The sequence below is a fragment of the Pieris napi genome, chromosome 8, assembly GCF_905475465.1.
Source record: "Pieris napi chromosome 8, ilPieNapi1.2, whole genome shotgun sequence".
Lineage (NCBI taxonomy): Eukaryota > Metazoa > Arthropoda > Insecta > Lepidoptera > Pieridae > Pieris > Pieris napi.
Window position 1 is genome coordinate 7,586,201 of NC_062241.1, and position 22,766 is coordinate 7,608,966.

Sequence of the window (22,766 nt, forward strand, 5' to 3'; positions counted from 1 at the left end):
AATACAGTAGAAAAAATCTTTTTTCGATTACATAGATTATGCTTTAAAAATAATGCTTTATTGATCAAGAACAAAAAAAAATATGTTATCTTGAATTAATCATGATGTGCGGAGATTTTTAAGGAATATGGGACAAGGATATGTCGACTTCTATTTTACCGATGATTTTATTTTGGCTCCGAAAATATTTTTGTTTTTACAAACCTAAAATACCAATTAGCCGCGGTAGTAAGTAATCACACCATGGAAGTAATTTTGACTTTCATTTAAATAATGTATAGATTCGTTCTCCGTGTGACCCCATTCGCCGGTTGAATAATTGAGTAACGTCACACGGAGCGAATAACACCTCGCAAACCAGCCAGAAATTAATATCATTTTAACGAAAATGGAATACGTAATTATATAATTTTATTTTCCACTTTTAATATTTTCAATTGTCCAAACGATCATATAAAAATGTTACAATCTATTGTTTTGGTGTCTATTACCAATTTTTTCAACGCAAATTCACGAATTATTAAGCCATGTACTGGTATGTAATTCGAAACTCTATGAAAAGAAATAATAACAACCTTCAATCTTTATAACCATATAATACGAGTATTTTCTTCATTCGCCTAAAACATGCGAAGCTGGGATTTTGAGGAGGTAATCTCAGTAAAATGTTCGTATAAGCGTGGCTATATTGCAAAGGAAAGTGGTGTAAGTGTAGTCGGCATCCCCGGGAAACTCAATAAAGCTCACAGCTATCCGCAGTCTGAGCTACATTTGTTGATATATGTCTGGGATATGAAATGGTTTTGCGGTGAAAATGGGAAACGTATTGATTAGGGAAACCGTAATGATTTCACGTTAATAACTTATGATTAACGTTTTGTGTTTATTGAAATTACATATTTTGACATATTATGAAATTACATATGTGGAATTACATATTTTGACTCTGGCAAGTCAATACATTTATGAGAATATTTTGTATGTGCGGAAAAATATAGATATCTTTAAAAAGAATAGTAGCTTCCATAATTATAGTACTCGTAATAAAGACAAAATTAGCGCACCAACCAGAAGGCTGCATAAAACGAGTAATTCTTTCCAAGGCAATTGTATACGTTTTTTCAACAAAATCCCTAGTGAGATACAAGCGTTGTCAATAAATAAATTTAAATCGTACATTAAAGTAAAACTGCTTGCTAAGGCTTATTATAATATAAATGAATATTTAAACGATCCTAGTGCTTGGATATGAGTTGCTCCAGTATGTATTATAGGTAACACGACTGAATCTCTCGGCTGCATTTCCATCCAGACTCCGGGGCGATCGTCAACATCCACGACTGTTTTAATGTAAAGTGGGAACAAACCGTGATCCATGTGGTATCCAATTATTTCAGTATTATTATTATTTTCTTATGTAGCCAAGTCCACATTTCAAGGATCGTCATGCTCGCTTAAATGTCATTGCTTGTGGCGGCGTCCATGCGTCGGGTTGTCTCTCTCCCTAAAATATGGCGAGGGGGCCGATGGCTGGTAATGCGTCATACTCGTGAACGGGTGCTACTTGTGGTGACTGGTCGTACTTGAATTCGTGTATGCGGTGATGTTAATTATTTCGACTATGTGTTTGCGTGTTGTTCCCACGAGAATGTAAGTGCGTGCTCCTATTTCACCATGCCTCCTGCTGATAGGGGACAAGTCTTTGTTTTTATTTATGTTATTATTATTAATTACTTAAAATGTCATGTGGAACATGGTGTAATGGTTGCAGCTCCTTACAAACGTTGTGTAAAAAAAAAAAAAAAAAAACCATGGCGATTAAAAAGAGTGGCGGAGAGTTTATTGCCAGTTCTTCTCTTCCGTTCTACGCCCTTGATTTGAGAACTGGCAGTAAATGTAAAATTAGAAGCATTAATATTTATTTCTTTAATGACGAATCACAAGTGTACATTGTGTTACCTACGTGAATAAATGATTTTTGAATTTGAATTTGAATTTGAATTGATAAGTTATATATCTTAAATGCAATGCCTAATTGAGATAGTGGTAATATATTAGTAAACTAGTATGTATAATATAAATGTTGTCAAGTTCAACATGAACTTGACCCAGATGGAAGAGAGCTGATGATGCGGCACTAAGGTCACACACAAGAAATAGCAAGATTTTTTATTTTCTTTAGTGATTAATTCACAGGCCAATCATAAAAACGTTTACGGTTTTATTTTATTGTATACGACTGCAGTAAATCGACACGAGTCTTTGAGTCTCAGAATTTGAAGTAAATGAAAGGCTGTCAGTTGCCAATGCTTTACCAACCCTTTTAAAAAGTGATATGGTATACCTAAAGGAAACCATTTATTGGAAACAAGTCCACAGGCAGCTGAATCCTTGGTACGATGCTGATAGATTCTTAAAATGACACTTTTAAGTAGAACAATGGACAGATTGGACATATCGGTTTGTACAAAAAGGAATTTATTTTTAAATACAGTGTAATCAAGAAGCTTTAAAATGTTTCATACTGAAAGTTTTGAAATCAAGTGGACCGTCGCCTGCAGTGACGAGCCTTTTGTGTTTGCGAAGCTTAAAGCTCCTCTGCATTGTAATGTGTAGCTACTCCTATAACAATCAAAAACAGATATCAACTTTACATTAATAAAGAAGAATTTACTTTGTTGTTTTGTTGTTGTTGTTTAGCTTCAATAAGTACAAAGCACAGTTATAAACTAATAGGTCAAAACGCAAAGCTGTTTCAATTTTTAGAGTATAAATAAATATGTACATTAAAAAAAACTGTGTTTGCTTCACTTCGTTTACGCAGAGATATTCCAAATGCTCTCTATCGATGAGAACGTAAATAATAGTTTAATAAATGAACTAATAAACATATTAGAAAATGAAAATTATTCATAATATTCATTATGAAAATGCATAAAAGACTGATTTATTATAGTAGCAACGACGTTGCTACGAAAATGTAAATTTCATTTTATTTAGCAGACAATACGTTCCATTCATCACATGAATGCTGCATGCATGAAATAAACTGTGATGAGATAACTTTTGAATTAAAAACTTAATTTTTTAATGTAAAAACGAAGTGGTTTCTAACGTAAGCAGTTTAAGGGATGCAATATTATTTAATAGTCTAATTTTAAACGTAGCTAAACCTAATCTAAATGTAATCCAAAGTTAAATGAATGAGTAGATTGATGTAATTTTTTTAACGCTTTAAAAACATAATTATGGATTTTATTATAAAAGTACCGACCTCTATTACAATTTATGTACAAAATTCTTATAAATTTATACAAAAGAATAAAATGTTTAAAGTTCCCATAAATCCTACAAAAGCTCAGTAACGTCAGTTTTACAAAAATCTTTTAACGAATAGAAAGGCGTTAATATCTAATATCTGCTTCAGAGTACAATGATTTAAAATTAGGTCGGGTTAACGTCCAGTGGACTAGTGTGCCAAACTATCCATATATATAGTTCAAATGTAAATCTTTACACATGGGTCAGACGTCATATCTATGACATCAAAAATATATTTAAAAGGCCTGATACATCTGAGGCAAATCTACCTAGGGCAATTCTGTTAGTGAACTTGAACGAATTTCGAATCAAACTCGCTTCAGCTTTGAATGGCTGTAGACGCGTAATCAAGCAATCTCTGCGCTGGGAGTTGCGAGTGAAATCATTAATTGAAGATTATATGACACGGGCCTGTTATTACTCGTAGTATGTTTAACTATAAGTTTTACGCGCACTATACTTTACAATTATGAACCCGAAGCGGGCAGCTAGTTGTTTCATAAAGAAATCTTAGTATTCTCAACTCGGGTACGAGTGGGGTCAACACTGCCAGTTTTAAGTTTTAACGTGGCGGCTTGTCTTTAACATGCAAGCGGCTTCCAACTTTGCTTTAATGCACTTTGAAACTTTTATGCTTTAACGACCTACCTAGAAGTGTTTACTGTAAAGGCACCCAATCGGTTTAAAAACATACACACAGAAGCAAATACTGGATCACATTATTTGTCAATTGCAAGTCAATTTAAAGTAAGAACTGAAATTCCCACTTACTCATACAAATTATATGTTTATGTATAAAATGTAGGTCGTACTTTAAACTGTAGATTTTTCAATAAAAGTAATATGCTATCAATGCGCTTTCTAAAAATAATTTACGCAACCTGGAAAGTAAGATCACTATTAAGTATGGATACAATCCATTAAAAGCATTTTTTAAATTTTATTCGTATCATTTGCATTATTTTTGTATTTTTTTTATTATTAGTATTAGTAAGTATGTTTTTAAGTTATTTTTTTATACTTAATTTCTAAAAGGTATAAATTTGGCGAAAGCAGTCGTCCACCAGGAAAAATATATGGGAGCTCGGGGAAAAATAACAAACAAACAAACAAACAATTTACTTTTTCTCTATAAAAGCTGGTAATCCTTGTGAGGTGGACAAACAGGTTGAATACAAAACACACAATGGACATAAGAGAAAAATAAATTTCTTTATACTATACAGAGTGAAATAAACATATACGAGTATTTGGGACAAGATAAAATGTTCTCTACCGAATAGTGCTTGTGGTGAAATAATTATTATTTGTTGTGATTTCTTGCTTTCTAGTATAAGAAATATTATCATATACCTACGGAGAAGATAAATAATATTAAATAATAAAGAAAAATATAATATTATTAATTTAATATTATTCTTAAATAATAATATTATATTATTTTCACACAAGTGCAATAATTATTATTAAAATTATCTGCAATCCTCGGGGTATACAGTATTTGAGTGTCTGTGGCATCGTACCTCCTTTATTTGTGTTTTAAAACCAGTCGTTAAAAAGATATTCTATTTTTAAATTTGACGAGGGTTTCTAAATTTAAATTTTAGGCCTTCCACGTTATTTTGGTTATGAATTAAATCAATTATACCTTTTTTAACAATGACAACTCTTCACTAAAGCACCTATATCAAAACATTACAAACACAACATCTCTGTATAGAAATAAGACAAATATTTTAAACTTGGAGCAGGATCTTGTTCTACTTACCGAAGTTAATCGAAGTTGGTTTCGGGTTTCAGATTCAATTATGTGCCTGAACAGAATATCCCTTTAAATATAAATCAAGCGGCTAAAGGTTATGTATCAGCGTAATAACCGTGAATCCTATCAATCACATTAACTTCGTAAACAGAAAATTCATAAAAAATCCTTATATCCTACCAATTTTTAGTTAATAACAAAAACTATTTCGAAACAGAGTTGGACCCTAAGATTTAGGGTAGCGCCTTAAGTCAAAAAGCATTTATTCATGTTGGTAACACAATGTACACTTATGAACGGCAAAAAAGCACCTATACATTAAATGCTTCTTATTTTACATTTACTGCCAGTTCTCAAATCAAGGGCGTAGAAAGGCAGAGAAGAACTGGCAATAAACTCTCCGCCTATTTTTTTCACTCTTAGTGCGACAATGCTTAATTTTACATTCCTACATATCTTTGATGTACGGCAGTCAGACTAAAAAGATTTAGAAACGTGACTAAGTCTTAAAAATATTATCACATGCCAAACAAATACTTGATTACGTAAGGCACCGCAAAAGGTGACGCCCAATTTTGAATTAGTACGATTTTCAATTTTGCGTATTTCCTACGGTATATAATAGTCATATTTATACCACCCTAGAGTTTCGAAGATAAATTGCAAAAGGTGAACCAATTAACGTTTTGTACGTGACTTGAATTAATACGGAAAATAAAATTTAAATAAGCATTTTGAGTTTTGTCACGTGATATGATACAATAACGATGTTTAAGAAATAATATGTATTTTGTTAAGCAATTGAAGATTCCAGACGAGAAAATGTCACACGTATTTGCTAGTCTCTAGTCTTTATTAAATCGTTTTGTAAAAATAAAATATATCTTTTCGTAAGTTTTTGTATCTCGGTTTTTAATAAACGTTTCATCTCTCAATTCTACAAGATTTTATCGTCAAAGCGGTAAGACAACAAAAGAATGTTTAATAAAATCAACTCAAGAACACTCTGGTCTTCTATCGTTTGTACACGAACGATCTATTTAATTCACATTTGGCTCGAACACGTAAATTTGCGTAGACGAATGACATCTGTTTCCGATAATGTTACCCTTTTTATCTCTCGTGCCAGTGTCAGCTTGACAGCGCGCCTAGCCCTCGTTACCATCGAACATAGCTTAATGTATAGGTCTTATCGCGACAGATCGCCCGATCGTTTTATTCAGGGTTAAAAGTAGTTAATGCCTACATGCAGAATATCTCTTTCTCTATCTATAAAAAACACGAAAGAAACACTTTAGACCGTTTAGTACACATACATAATACCATATTTTTTCATATCAGTAAAAATAAAATTTTATAAAGATTATTTTTTCTATTCCAATTTCAAATTATGAGAAATAGAAAAGACTGCTGCCGGCTATGACGCTGCCAAGTGTGTTAGTAAGAATGTTGAGAATTTATTAATTTCAAATAAGGAAAAGATAATGAAGATTTTATTGTTAAAGACATCACATTTATAAGAACTTTATGGTAGGGGAGCCCAAGAGGGGATTTCGGGATTTACTAAAGCGCGGCAGATTAATATATAGGGGGATACCTTGTACCCGGTTAAGTACCTCCACAAAATATGAGGCCCATATATAAGGCCGCCCGTGAAGGAGACAGGATCAGATTAGTAAAAAAAAATTGAACATCAAAAATTCTCGAGCGCGTCAGATTAAGGTAGGGTGAGTTAATTACATCCTAAAAAGTATATATTCCACTAATCTGACAATTTGAGAGTGACGGAAAAAAAGGGGAGGGCAACAAAGTTGTAAAAAAAACCGTCATCTCGACATTCTCGAGCGTAGCTAATTTTTTTTTTATTTTGAAGGAAATAATTCAAGAATAATGAAAAATATATAATCTGACGATTTCCGCAAGCCGAAATAACAAAAAATCGTCGATAAAGTTAAATGCGTGCAGCTGCGTGATGCCTACATTTCCTTTAACCGATCGGAATCTACTAAACGGCGTTCTAAATATTTCCCTCAAAATTACATTTCCTGTGAATTTGAACCGATTCGGACCGATAGATTTTGAGAAATTTTGAAAAATCTTAAAAAAATAAGAAATATTTTTTTTTAAAGTGGTTTCTTTATTAATCAACATCAAAAATTAATCCGCCTTTGAGCTTGAAAAACCACGTCGATCGCCACCAAGCTCGTCAAAAGCGGTTGATTAGTTCGAGAGATATCGTGAACGAAAGAAACCCGAAAAAGTGTTTTTTCGGGATTACTCCGAAATTTGTGGTTCTATCAATTAAAATTGCAAAATGACTTATGATGATGATAAAACTGCGTCGGATGCCGCCAACTGCGTGAAAATTGTTTGATCCATTCAAAAGTTATTGCGGTTTGAAAATTCCAAAAATAGTGTTCTATGAAAATTCTATCAGACTTTCGAGCTGGGAGAGCTCAAATGCATAGACATGTTATTTCTTTGAACTCAGCGAGCTCAAAATATCAATTTTAAGCGCCCAGGAATGGAAGTAGCAGGAAGTTGCAGGAATGGCCCTTTCGGTGAATCGTTTTTCTAAATTTTTTTTGTCAGATCAGGCGAATCCCTCTAGATAATCGTCAGATTATAAGACAGTACGTTTAGAACATAAAGATGAACCACATATATCTTAATCTGACGCGCTTGAGTATTTTAAAATTGCGATTTTTTTTTGCATATTATGGAAATGGCCGTGGGTTTGCGTCCCATCGAAATCGTCAGATTAGTGAATGAGAGCTTTTTTTTGGTGCACTTAACACTCCCTTAGAAAATCTGACGCGCTCGATATTTTTTTTTTTTTTTTCATTTTCAACCCTTAAATACAACCACCCGCATCATGCAAACGATCAGATTAACATACGTACATTATTAAAAATACGTAGGGCATAGATGCTATCAATATCTGACGCGCTCGAGGATGTCCATGCAACAGTTTTTTTTTACATATTTAACTATCTATAGCCGCTTCCCCCACTGATGAAAAGGAATTTATCATATAACATTTTTTTCTTCTTTTTATCTAAGCTTTGCATCCCAATAGGTCTCTACGACGCTCGAGTAAATCCCCATTTAGCATCGTGGGCTCCCCTACCATTATTTAAATAACTAATATATTTATTTAATTTACCTGAGATTCTATGTTGTTCTTATCAAACTTTTCGTTATTGCTCTTTCTTATTCGGCTATTCAAGCTAAAATGAATCCACCTCATACGCAATTTATTTTTGAAATCATATGATATTATATTACAGTTTCATCCGTAAAGAGAATTTAAATTCAGTCTATTGTTACAATTCTATATAGGTGCACTCCATATTAGTTGGCAAACTCAATTCATGTCAGGAACAGTATCTGCTTACAAATACGTTTATGTATAACGGTCATATTCAATATTGACTATACAATATACGCTTATATAATAATGGTTAAACTTTTAATAGTACTCGGAAGTACTTTACTCACAAAAGGCATATAGTTCATTAGGTTAATAATACAAACATGCTGCAGATAAAATCATGGTAGTATATGTCCGACAGGAAGCGTAAAATACATATATCAAGCTGCACATTGTTATCTAACTCTTTTTTCAACAATTTTCTATGTTTTTAGAAACACAATTCCAATATACACCAATTTGTTTTTTGTTTATGGTTGAAAAACTTTTAATTTTGGAAGAAAAAAGATACTTTGAATTTTAATATATAGTTAATTCAGCCCAATTATAATTTCGATAGAAGATAGTTTACGTCAAGAGAGAAAGAGAAGAAGAAAAAAATAGAAAATGTTATGTTTATTCGGTTTTCAAAAATATTATCAGTAGAGAGGGAAGTTTAAAGATTATACGGTAGATCTAGAGAGCGGGGACGGGGATAAATATAATTTCTAGAACACATTCAAGCCATTTTAGAGCCGGTTAGAACCTATACACGTACCCTTTGATGGCCATCGATTTTATGACAAAATATATTTTATTGGAGAACATTAAATACAAATTTCTTGGATTTGATTGGATATAACATGCATTTTTTAACTGTTTTTATAGAATATAAGAATTTGAGAAAGAATTCCAATATTCCAACCACGAAAAACCAAGGAAACATATTTCATTAAATCCTGTTACATTACTTTAGAAATATTCTTCTTGCAGCCCTGAAAGTTTGCGACTCTTGGGGCCGATGTTTAAGTCATCGTTATTCAGAAGAACGCTATACGCTCGGAAAATAACCATTTGGTGTGTTTTTTTGCTTTTGATCTTGACATTTGACTCTAACAATTTATACATCTTGTATGCCGCGGAATGGCAAAACTCACACAAAAAGTCAAGCCTTAAGCTAAAATACAATTTAAATAAGATTTAGACATCACCTATAAGAATGTGCGTGTCTATGAACCTGTGCTATTATATCATATATCAGTATGATAATCTAAAACAATACATGCAAAAACACTGAAAATCTAAATGACAGGTAATCTAGTCGAAAAATTCGTCGTGAAGGCTGTTGTGACAGCAAAGCTCTGCAATTCATGGATTATTGATTTTAACTAGTATGGTATTGTGACTGTTTAAAAATCGATTAGTATAATCTAACAGTTTACTGTAATATATTTGTGAATATATCGTTCTGAGTTTATGTATTAAGTAAGCTTGAAAGTTTATACGTATGTGTGTGTATGCGTCGGCGAAACATTAATTTTTATTTCATTCGCTTACAACCCTTATCTCAATGCTCACAGTATTTATATGGTTTATGAATGACTATTTATAAATGTTTTTCAACCTTTAATATATGTATACATAACGCGTCCCTTCGTTTTGCCTTATAGACTATAACTTCAGTTAAATATCACATACAATCTACCGTTAACAGTTATAAATATATTATTACGAATCTGTTCAAAAGTCCAAAAGCGTAAGATAAATATTTTGTGCTATTTTTCGTAAAGCAATTAACTTCACTGCTTTTAAAAAAGCATATAGGATGGCTCAAAGCGATAATCTCTGGTTATCTTTGAACGAATTAGTGTTTGCAAAGGATTGTAAACATAAAACGGACCTAAATACACTCAATTCCTAGCCTTCCTTTGCATCTCGTTTACCGTATTTAAATGAACGGAAGGCTTTAACAGTGAATTTGCAGTTCATGTACTTTAATTAAACCGGGAATAATGTATTCGATTTAGCAATTTATTGAAAAACTTTTGAACGTTATTGCAATTTAATTATTTTGGAACATCTAATCAAATAAAAAAATTCAACATTTTGCTTAACTTTATATGTATTATAAAATAAAATCAGTAGCGCTACAACCTCTTTAGGCCTCAGATTTCTGAATCTGTTTCATGATTTTTTTTATTTAAATCTAATAGGCAAGTAGGTGATCAGCCTCCAGTGCCTGACTCACGCCGTCGACTTTTTGGGTCTAAGACATGTCGGTTTCCTCACGATGTTTTCCTTCATCGTTCGAGCAAATGTTAAATGCGCACATAGAAAGAAAGTCCATTGGTGCACAGCCGGGGATCGAACCTACCACCTCATATCCTCGTATGAGAGTCGCACGCTGAAGCCACTAGGCCAACACTGCTCTTTTTATATGTAATATATAAAAGATAAAACGCTCCGCTATGAAATTGAAACTGATTTTCAAAGACTTGAGAGTCTCTTTTTGCATTACATAATGTGTCAACTTTAATAAATTGTCTACATAATACATAGTTAAATTTTAATTAAACGCTTTCTCTTATTCTAGATATACTCTGTTATAAAAAGCAGACATGCAATAAATTAACTTAATTTGAATGTTTCATAATATGTTGACTTTCGTGTCTACGTGGGAGCTGGGGTGCACCGTCTGAGTGGATGATCGATTTGTCCAGTATTAGTTTACCGACAGCTTTATCGCGCACAGTGGACCTAGCACGTTGTGAAATGTATACTCAGAAAAATTATAAAGAATATGTTTCCTTTTTAAATAGGTTTACTGTGTGTAATATACTTTTTATTAGAGTGCGTTAGTCTATAAATAACGTAATTTTTTTTTAATACTTATTTGAACGAGAACAAACTATAAAAACATTTTAATTTAATTACAAAATAAAATTTAACACTACAATATTTGATAAAGCAAACAAGTTAGTGAGATAATGTACAATGACAATTCAAAATATAGGAGAAATGTATTTATTAAATTTACTTTATTAAAAAATACTTTTGGGCTATCAAATTATGTAGGACTTTAATAAATATCACACAATCAAAAACCTTTATTAAAAAGATGGGAAACAAATTTTATTTAATTTTGCCCGTGAAATTTTCTGATGAAACCTTTTGTCATCTTATATTTATTATTGTTCATTTAAATATTAAACGCATTTTTACTTAAATTCTTTGAATACACATTCATTAAAAGGTATTTGATAAAAGATATAGCAACTAAATACCTTTTGTAGATTGCTGGGATAAGATAAGTTCCTATATAGGGAGTGGCGAGGACACCAACAAGCAGCAGTCGCCATGGTCATATGACCTAGATCAATCTAATAGAGACTTTAATATAAAACATATTTGATGAGGTACTTTGATACACAATTCAGGCTCTCGAGGTGAGCTATTTGCTGAATTGCTCTTGAATAACTTGTGTTTCACTCTACCGCACTGCGCTCGTGTTCTAAAAAGTTATCACTTATGCATAATGTACTTTTAACTTGCGTTTAAAACTTATTTTTTCTTAAAATTTCATGCATTTTAAAAGAATATTTTTAAGCAGCAAACTCTAAAATTCAAATGCACCACATTTTCTTAAATGTAGAACTTTAGCGTGGGTATTAATTGTTGGTCCCTTTTTCCCGAAGGGGTAGGCAGAGACTAGAGCAAAGATAGAGGTACCTCTATGCTTACTAGTCCCTTCTCTAGTACCTCCTGAATTTGGTCCAGCTACGACAAGGCCCAACCCGATATCACCATCCACGGTTGCCTTGTATACATAACTTGTTCACAGCTTCTCATTTATCCGTTCTACATGTCCAAACCACCTAAGCATTCCCTTTCGTATCCTTGTCATTACCTCCTCTTCCACGCATCTCACTATTACGTACCCTATCACGCAATGTTACACCACACATACTTGTTAATGCTCTTATTTCCACGGCATTTATTTTACTTTCATTCTTTATCTGCCATTCCCAACATTCAGTCCCGTATGTTAACGTCGGCATAAGTACTCCCCTATGGACGGCCAGTCGAGCCTCGTTTAAGATTTGCTAAGATAAAGGAATGCAATGCTCCATTTTCTCATTCTCAGTATTAAATCGTCTTTCTATATCATCCTTATACTTTCCATGTGGAGGTAACATACAGTCTAAGTAGGTACACGAATTTATTCAGTGGTTTCACTTTTTCCCCATCTATCAAAATATAATTATTTCAAATACCATAGATATTTCTTTTCCTTCGTTCACTTCCATACTCTTAACACTTAAATAGCTTTTCATAACTGTTACCAGCTCCTGCAAGTCCTCCAACGAAGACTTGGTTGTCAACGTATAGGAGACATTCAGTAGTGTATTAACGTTGTCTATATCATATTGTAGCCTTTTCAATGAGAGACAGACAATTTTATAGGAAATTTATTTATTTGCCTGCCAAGAGTCAGGTCATCGATATGTGGTTATAGGTGAATTCCCTACTTGGTTGACTTACTTCAAAAGTTTTTGCTTACCATTTAATGTTTTTACTTGAACCTGGCATAAAGTTAAAACTATTGCCATAAAAACAACGTAACCAGTATTTGTTGGTATATCAGTTCTTAGGCAATATCTAATAACATATTTCAAAAGACCAAGAACTGTGCGCTAATCTTAGAAGCAATATCAGATAAGAACATCATTAATCATACCTACTGTTATGATGGTAATGTCCAGATATTGTCATCAAACATAATGTGTACCACGTGCCGATCCCATAAAGGACACATTGTTGGTAGTTAGTTCGACATTACCATCCTCTCAATTTATAGCTGCTGTATGTGACCCATTTCCTTGCCTTTATTAATAACAATGTCAAATTTTACTGTCGTAGATAAATATTGAGGGGAATTCCTAATTACACCTTACAAAAATTTATAAACGTTAGATTCTTTGAACAAAGAATATTATAATACTGAATAATAATACATAATTTATACTTTCATTCTCATTTACTATAGTAAATTAGGAAGTAGGATTTGCCTCTGTCTGTCTTTAGTTACATTTGTGGTCAAAAAATGTGTACACAGTTGTAATAAAGTGTTATTTTTTATATCATAAATTCCTTTGTCGTTAAGAGATAAATGTCTGTAAAGAAATAGAGGACATTCATTGTAACAATAAAAGAATTTGTAACAATACCTCACGAAAACATTTTATAGGGAACAAAAGCGTCAAGTTTTCTTTTATAATATTTATGTATGTATATATATTCTATATACCAATGCCCCTTTTAGTAGTATCGCTGATCGCATCGCTGAGGTCGTAGATTCGAACCCCGGCTGTGCAACCGATGGACTTTCTGACTAAATTAAAAAAAATCTCCCACCGAGAGGTGAGAAAAGTACTCTATGTGGATATGTTTTCCGAATTTGCGCTTTATACAGTTGAAAGCGATAGCCCCGTAATGAAGTACCGTCTTCCCTTGCTGAACACACCAAGCTTCTTTCAGGCCAAATTAGCCTTACTGTCGAAATGATTATGAAACAGATACAGAAATCCGAGGCCCAGACCTAAAAAGGTTGTAGCGACATTGATTTATTTTATTTTTATAATACTTAAATATTATAATAACAATTTTTTTTCTAAGGTAATCTAATAGGCAAGTAGGTGATCAGCCTTCTGTGCGTGACACACGCCGTTAGCTTTTAGGGTCTAAGGCAAGCCGGTTTCCTCACGATGTTTTCCTTCACCATTCGAGCGAATGTTAAATGCGTACATAGAAAGAAAGTCCATTGGTGCACAGCCGGGGATTGAACCTACGACCTCAGGGATGAGAGTCGCACGCTGAAGCCACTAGGCCAACACTATTTAAGTATTATATTTACATCAAAAACAAGCACAGTTACAGGTAAACAGTATTTTAGTCGCGTTAAGTCAGCTAAATATTGAATATATATAATAAAGCATCCGTTTCGCTTATTCGTTCGTTCGCTGTTCGTAATTTATAACAAATTAATAATTTATTGAGCTGAATTCTAGGAAGCCATATTTGTTTATCTTTCGTGCTATTTATAAGAAAATTGCCATAAACAATTCTCAAGGATTTCTAAATTTCGATCTTAAAAGTATATAGAAAAAGTGTCTATTTATATTTGGCTACGACATCGATCTTCACGTTTTATTTGTTCAAGACCTTTTGCGAATATGTAATGTGCCGTATAAATTTCTCCCCTCGGGAGCCTCGGCTCTCAGTTAAAAGGTGCTACGAATTAATTTTACCTGACATCAAGGACATTACGTCAGAATATTTTAACTTCTAATAAGAAGGGGACTGAACAAATACCTCAACGTATAATTTAAATAAACATTGTTTATTATAATATTGTTTAAATTATTATTTTAATCTAGTCTGTTAGTAACAAGTTATTTAACTCTATGTACAAACTTGACTCTTTTTTAGGCATTAGGCCACTGCATATTTATATTTATTCCATACAAGTATACAACGACAATAAATTAAACCGAATGGGAAGCCAAATCGTATGCTTGAGCAACATCTAGTCTTATCATTTCATCATAGGAATATAGTATTGTTATATTGCCCCATATAGTTTTGTTATATTGTTACGAAAACGGGTTGAGTGAAATGTTTCTCGAGTTTTCCACAAGTTAGGGACGTTTTCAGTAAGCTAAAATATGATTTATGGCCGTTTCAGGAGAGGCTCTATCACATATCAGAAAATTGAAATTTGCATAATGTTCAGGAGGCTGAAACGTTTTTTGAGACAGTTTCAGAACAAGTGTAGTTGGGTGGTAAACTTTTCAGGAAACTCGTTTTCAGGCGTTTTCAGGACTAGTTATACCCCTTTTATTAAGGAATAATCTAGACTAAATTCTCTAGGTGTGTGACAAGGATGGAATGATACGCGAGAGAGGGGGAAGATCGGAACCTTCTTGAAGTCTGACTGAACATTCTAGAACGCCGTACGACAAGGACGGAGCAATGTGCGAAAGAGATAAAGAGTACGGACGTTCTAGAATTGTGCAATCGCTACTCAGTCGCAATCCTGCCAAGAGACTTCTCGAACATCATTCAAGATTATCCCAGGCATATATAAGCGAGCCGAAACGCGACCAATTAATTCAGTTTCGAGTGCGATTCCGAGAGATTAACATTGAAGTAATAAAGTGCGAATAGTGAAGACAAGTGATAAAGTACTGTGTGAAGTGCGTGTAATTTAAGTAACTAGTGACCGTATTTTGTGAGTGGCAATTAGAGTATTTCTGCGCGTAATTTGTGGATTTTTTAGTGTACACAAATTCCTCGTAGATTAATTTAAAAATAAACCCTTGAAGAGATCTACGGTATTTTCTATCTGATCCCCTAGCTCGGAGCAATATGAATTCTTTAGGGACTTCAATAGCTTGTTGTTAGAAATTTAAATGACTAAAGACAAACGAATAGCAAATGATCGTCGATATTGGTGCCAGGTTAGGTCAGTTTTGGTGCAGTATCGATCTTACGAAGTAAAAAAAACTAAGAAATATCATGTTAAGCTTCCAGTTTACTCTATACGAGTGAAATTAGTACATAAATAACTAATCTATAAAAATAAAATGACTCAGTGAGCACTCAATGATGTAAATCTTGTATTTTTCCTACTGTGAAACTATGTTAAATACAACGTTTAGTTAAAGTTAAAACACTAGATGACAAGTACTTCGTCATAAAAAGTCATAATATAGTTAAGTGTAGTTGCTCTTTATATGTAACGATACACACAAAGTTAACTTGTTTAGTTCCTCAAAGGGTAACTACATGATAAATATTATATTTTACTTGACTATAGTATATTTGACTTCATTTCATCTCAGTGATGAGGGTACGTGTGCTTTGACATGAAGATATTATTTCTATTAGTGAGTAAATATTATATCATACATTTCAAATTGAGTACATTTTATGTATGTATGTCTAAGACATCAATCTTTATTCATTTAAGCATATCATTTAGACATTTAAATCTGCAATATTTTTTACGAAACTATAAATGATTTGGGTCGAAGCCACAAAATGCTTGCGTATGAAAAAAATAAAAAAATCCTAACCTATAAATCCTAAAAAAGCCTTTTTAGATCTGGGCCTCAGATTTCTGTATGTTCTTTTCATGATGTTTTCCTTCACCTTCCTTCACCGTACGAGCGAATGTAAAATGCGCACATTGAAAGAAAGTGCATTGATGCACAGCCGGGGATCGAACCAACGACCTCAGGGATGAAAATCGCACGCTAAAGCCACTAGGCCAACACTGCTCAGCGATCGTATCAAATGTAACAAATAATTGTCCGAGAGCCTCAAAAACACACCCCCTCTCTAGACAGGGGATATACAGCATACATGTTCTAAGTTTTATTTACCCTGTAGAAACTCGACAACTTAGTTGCATTAAGGCAACAACCAAGCCATGCACACTTAATTTAGGTCACAGGGCAAACTAAGTTTTATATTATGTAATGCAGTTTCAAATTACTGAGGTTATTGTTCTGAATATTGAGTATAGATTTATGAAGCCCGAACCGCTTTGTAAATTTTGTAGACTGTATTATATAGGGCTTTATTTAGAGACTCGGGTTTTATGAGACATTCTCTTATGCAGATTGCTATAAAACTTACTTACTTACCATGCTATTTTTTTGTTTTGATACACTCTCAACTCTATATTGCAATTTGAATTATATTAATTTTTAACCATTGAATATTTAAATGCTGCTCAACTTAAAAAACCTAACGTTTACCTATATTGAATATTGCTATATATTCAATATTTAATAATGAATTTAAATTTGTAAATGATGAAATTTTACTCATTTAAAAAATAAACACATATTTTATATCAATTACTGCTTTATATAAATAATAAACATATTAATTAGTAAAGTACGTGTTCAAGGACCAGATTTAGCCTAGGAGTAGGCATAGAAAGCTCTCCAGTAGAGATGGACAGAACACACCCTCGTAATTTTCTGAATTTTTTCTTCCTGACAATAAATAACACATCAAAAAAAGAATTAGCGAAATCGGTGCAACCGTCCACGCGTGATGCCGTGACCAAGGGAAATAGGGATTCATTTTTATATGAGTGTATATAGATTGTCATTGTTAACCGGAAATCTAGGGCAATTTAGATAAGATTATTACTTAGAGGGGCGCCCAACCTCATGCGCAACATAATGTTGGCAAGGCCCAAGGTGTCCCCCAGGAAGAGAGGAACCACAGCCGCCCTAAACTAACAACATTAATGTGAAGTTTAAAAATGGCGATGACTAAAATAAACGAAAATATAGTTTAAGATACTGCTTTGATCTTAATTTTCAGTTTGTACATAAATTAAATGTATTTACTTTGGATGAAAGCAATTTTTTCATTTCTCACATTTCCTGCATTACCTATTTTCGTATAGGTGAACATTAATTAAAACCTTCAACGCTTAATTGGTTTTCATCATAAATATCTCCGCTTTCCGCCAAACAGGATGGAATATTCCACAAATTGCTGGAATCTGGCACAATTCCAAGTATTACAAGCGATCTGTAACGTTGTCCGGGCAAAGTTCGCACTAATTGTCGGATAAGTTCACCAATATGTCACCTTGTCAGTCCGAATATTGTAGCAAAATGTTTCATACATAAAAGATGTAAGGTATGATTAATTAGTAGACACCCAATGTCTACTAATTAATCATCACAAGTTTCAATAGAAAGATACCTTAGGTACTACACAAAAATTATTGTTATATGTTATTATGTTACAGTACACCTACGAGTTACAACAATACAATTTGAAGCGAATAAAGACAGGAAAAAAAGTCTATACAATTTAAATAGAATTTGTAAAATATGTATTTAGTTATGTTTTCTATTTTACTGATAACGATTAATATAACAAATATTAATTAATTACATAGAGGCATAGACCAATTTTGTTAAATCTTCTAGTATTCCAAAATTTTCTATGTTTTGAAGAAGTCTTAATGGTAAAAGTATGTAGCCACAATGGATAACAAAAACTGTATTCGATGTAAACTAATATAAACTTGAGCATATCTTTTTATTTCAATTTCTGTTAAAAGCGGTCTTTGTTCTGAAAAACGTTGGAAACTTTAAAAGAAAAATAAGTACCTTTATAGTATTTTCAGTTCGCATATTTCAGCGGTGATTCTAGGAATCTTATTGCAACATCAATGTAAAATTAATATGGAAGAGGAAAGCCATTTTAGAATTTAATATTTGAATTATGCCTGAATTATACTTACAGTGTACACATAGTATTCAATATATATATAATATCGACGACTCATTGGTCTAGTGGTTAGTACCCTTAACTGGGTATCCATGGGTCCCGGGTTCGATCACCGGCAGAGACAAACATCGATGTGATGAGCATTTGGTGTTGTGCTTAGGTCTTGGGTGTTCAAATATGTATTAATATGTCTATCTATCTATAATATGTATGTATATCCGTTGCCTAGTACCCATAACACAAGCTTCACCAGCTTAGCATGGGACTAGGTAAATTGGTGTGAATTGTCTTTAAAAAAAAAATTGTTTACGTTTTAATCGCCAAAAGTAATTAATAATAATACATATATTTAAAAAATAAATCATCTGTTAATGACTGATTGTACGCATAGAATCTCTGTATCAACGTTCCCCAAAATAGTAGATTAATTTTATTACATTAATGTAACTTATTTGTATTTAACAATGAGTCCCAAAATATATTTTTTGTGCCACTGTTCAGTTATTAATTAGTGAACATTATTAATGCTATGGAGATATTAATTTTCACATTTATTTCGAATGTACGCGACTCGGTTTAATAATTACGAACGAAGCTCTCATTAATTCGACATTAGTGAATTGCGATCATAATTCACATAATATTTTGGTCATTATTCTAACGGTATATTTAGTTTAAAAGAACTCTATAATTTATTATATTATGGAATATTAATGATAATAATCAGTTTGATATCCAGTTTTTTTATTATTATTTCACCTATTAAAATGTTTAAATTCAAATTAGGTTGAGGTGTCTGAAGTACACAATTATCGAAATATATGTGTACTCGTAATATGTATTCGAAGCTCTTTCCAGTGTCGCTATGGAAACGTTAGTTGTCTTTGTTGTACAGACAACATTTCCATATATGAGGATATCATTATCATAAATGACGCTGGAGGACTTTTAATATAAATATTGGTTCTGAGTCCATTCTTCTAAAATGTAAGATGGTGTAAACCTGCACATCACATCACATGCAATGATGACTCATCTACTAATCATATTGTTGATCTAAATATTAAATTTTATTTACAATCAAGTATACAGTAATTACAATTTTCAGTCTCTACTGCATAGGGAACAAAATTGAAGTTGGAGGAAAGACTTATATATGTGCCGTTTATTATTTTCTGCCTAGTCTGCGGCCGCTCCAGCTTCTTTGCTTGTCCGAAGGAGGTGAGACGGGGCAAACGTGTCCACACAAGTAGCATCCAATACTAAAGCCCGTCCCATTTTCCAAGGGATCAACGACATTCCATCCGGCCGCTTGCCATCGTCTCTTGCGATGCCCGTTGGCTCCAAAATTGCTGCAACATTGACGGAGGCAATGCGGCGTATTATGTCGTTGAGCGCGGCATGGCGAGAAAAACGACCTGCACACTTTTGGCAATGGCCATGGTGTCCAAGGCTACTTACTTCAAAGCCACAGGGACACTTATGGGGAGTACAGAAGGGCTTTTCTAAGCGGAGGGTGATGGCAATGCGAAGTGATTCAGGGTCCAAAAGGGAGCCAGTGTTTGGCTCAACGAATAAGTATCGCAAAACAGCGAGGAAATGCTGCCAGCGTTAAAGGTACACTGCCACAGGGACCACACTTTTTAAATTTGTTTTGATTTTAATTTTAATAATATTAAATTATTTTATTCTCCAACTCAATATTATAAAATGTACTTATAATTTATATACAAAACCGTATTCTGAGCTCGTGTAGAAAAATATGTATAGGAATAGAACAAGTTGACAAGGTCGCTGGTCCACTCCAGCCGGACGTCCTGCGCTTACTGCATATTGCATCCTGCAGTTATTGTATTGCACTAGTACATATTTTAATTCTATACTAATGGACCAAATGGGAACAAAGTTAATGAAAGAGTGCCTAGTATGAGGAACCTAACGTATGTTGGGAAATATAACAAAATACCAATCTTGTTTTTTTGTTTGACGTTTGTTTGTTGTTGTTTGTTTTGTTAAAATTTAAAATTAATAAAATATTACATTTGAATTTGAAATCTGTCATTTTTATATGATCCGACTTCAGTGATGGTTTGGTGGGGTATTAGCTATGAAGGAGAGACTGAGCCATAATTTTGTGAAAATGGTATCAAAACACCGGCACAAGTGTATCAAGATACCATTCTTGAGAAGGTAGTGAAACCCCTTAACAATACCATGCTCAATAACCAAGAATGATCGTCTTCTAGTCCCGATGTTAATCCGCTGGATTATGAATTATGGACAGTTTTAGAGAGTACGGCTTGCTCTAAACGCCATGATAATTTTCAGTCCCTAAATCAATCCGTACGAGTGAAGAATTTTCCCATGGAAAGAGTGCGTGCTTCTATTGATTACTGGCCTCAATGTTTAAAGGACTGTATTGAAGCCATGGAGACCACTTCGAATAAGCTTTTATATTTTGAATTGTTTTATATTTATGTATTAAACTAACACACTGTAAAAGTAATAAATGTTATTTCAATAGAATTTTTTTTCTTTCAGTATTTATGGCAAGCAATAATCGCGTAAATAAAAGGCCAATAGATTTAAAAAAGGTGAACAAGTAGGTATTTAATTGTTTTGGTATTTAATTTTTGATCCCTTGTTATTTACGTACTGCCAGATAAAATTCAGTTAGGCAAAGAGCTATTAAACTCCGGAAGCTTAGAGCAATATTTAATGTTGCACTTTTATCATCTAAGTTTCAGCTGGTTGGGGACGTTCGATATTTTATAGCCAAAGTTTACTCGTGCTAAGTGTTATTAGTCTTGAAAAATTTCTCACCCACTCTAACTACTTTTTTCTGAATGTATTTTTGTACAACCCTTTATTCATTAGTAAACTCTGTTTTACTGTGTGAAATATGTTTATTTTTAGCATGACGACAGCATGTAGGGAGGGAAGTGGGGCACTACAATAAAACATAATGGCCACTCGAGCGAGATAAGTTCACGGCCACGCGCAATATACATATGTCCATTATAATCATAATCAAATTATATTTAATATAATTTATCTTACGTCTCCGTATTCGATTTACATTGTTGCATTGGTATGTATAAAGTATTTTATATGCTTTGGCAAGCGTGAAATATGATTATTCTAACCACTTCGGTGATTTTCTTCATAAGGTAAGTCAACCTTTGATTACCAAAAGCAAATACTTAAAACTCTTCCATAGATACCTATTATTAAAACGTATATAATTTAATAATTTATACAACTAGATGCTTTACATAAATATGTACCTACGCTACTAATGTACCTCACATTGAGCAAATTCACGTGTGAAACAGATTAATATTTTAAACGAAAATGAGAAATGTTTGAATGTTACATTTAGTTCAAATTATAAAAAGATGCATTAGTTTCTTGAAAAATTTATTTCGAATATTAAACGGAGGGTACTTCGTATTAATTATTTTTATATAACAGGGGGCAAACGGGTAAGAAGCGAACCTGATGTTAAGCGATACCGCCGACCATAGACACTCACTTAGCCAAAGGACTTTCTTCTTGCGCAGCGCAGAGTTGGCCCTGCCAGGATAAGAAGGGCTTCTAACCAAGCATTATTACAAAGCCAAAGAGAATTGAGTATAATCAAATGTAGCGATCGGCTGTATCAAAAGTTATGCATTACTCTCAACAAAATAATAAAAAGTATGTATTAATAACACGGTGTAATTTAAAATGCAAACGTGATACAATATAGATATGTAATAATTTAACTATATTCTGTAATTATTTGGCGACAATTTTGTTTTCATACAAGTACAACTTGTAAGTTATTCACAAGATAGAAAGTATGTAGCATCTTACTGCAAACTTAATTTAAAATATAAAGTGCCGGTTTGGTGTAACAGTGTATTGATAACACGTATATCTACTATAAAAGACGCGGCACGCTCCACCGGGGCTATAAACATACGTGATGCACGCTCATACATAATGTGCTTTGACATTATTTCAAATAGCTTATGAAGTTTTTTCGCTATGAAAAGTTTATTATAATAAATTTCTTAAGTGAGCCCTTAACTTATTATTATTATTTATGCTCTTCAACAACAAGGAAACACATTATTCATATTAGCTTTAATAATTTGATTATTATTATATGATATT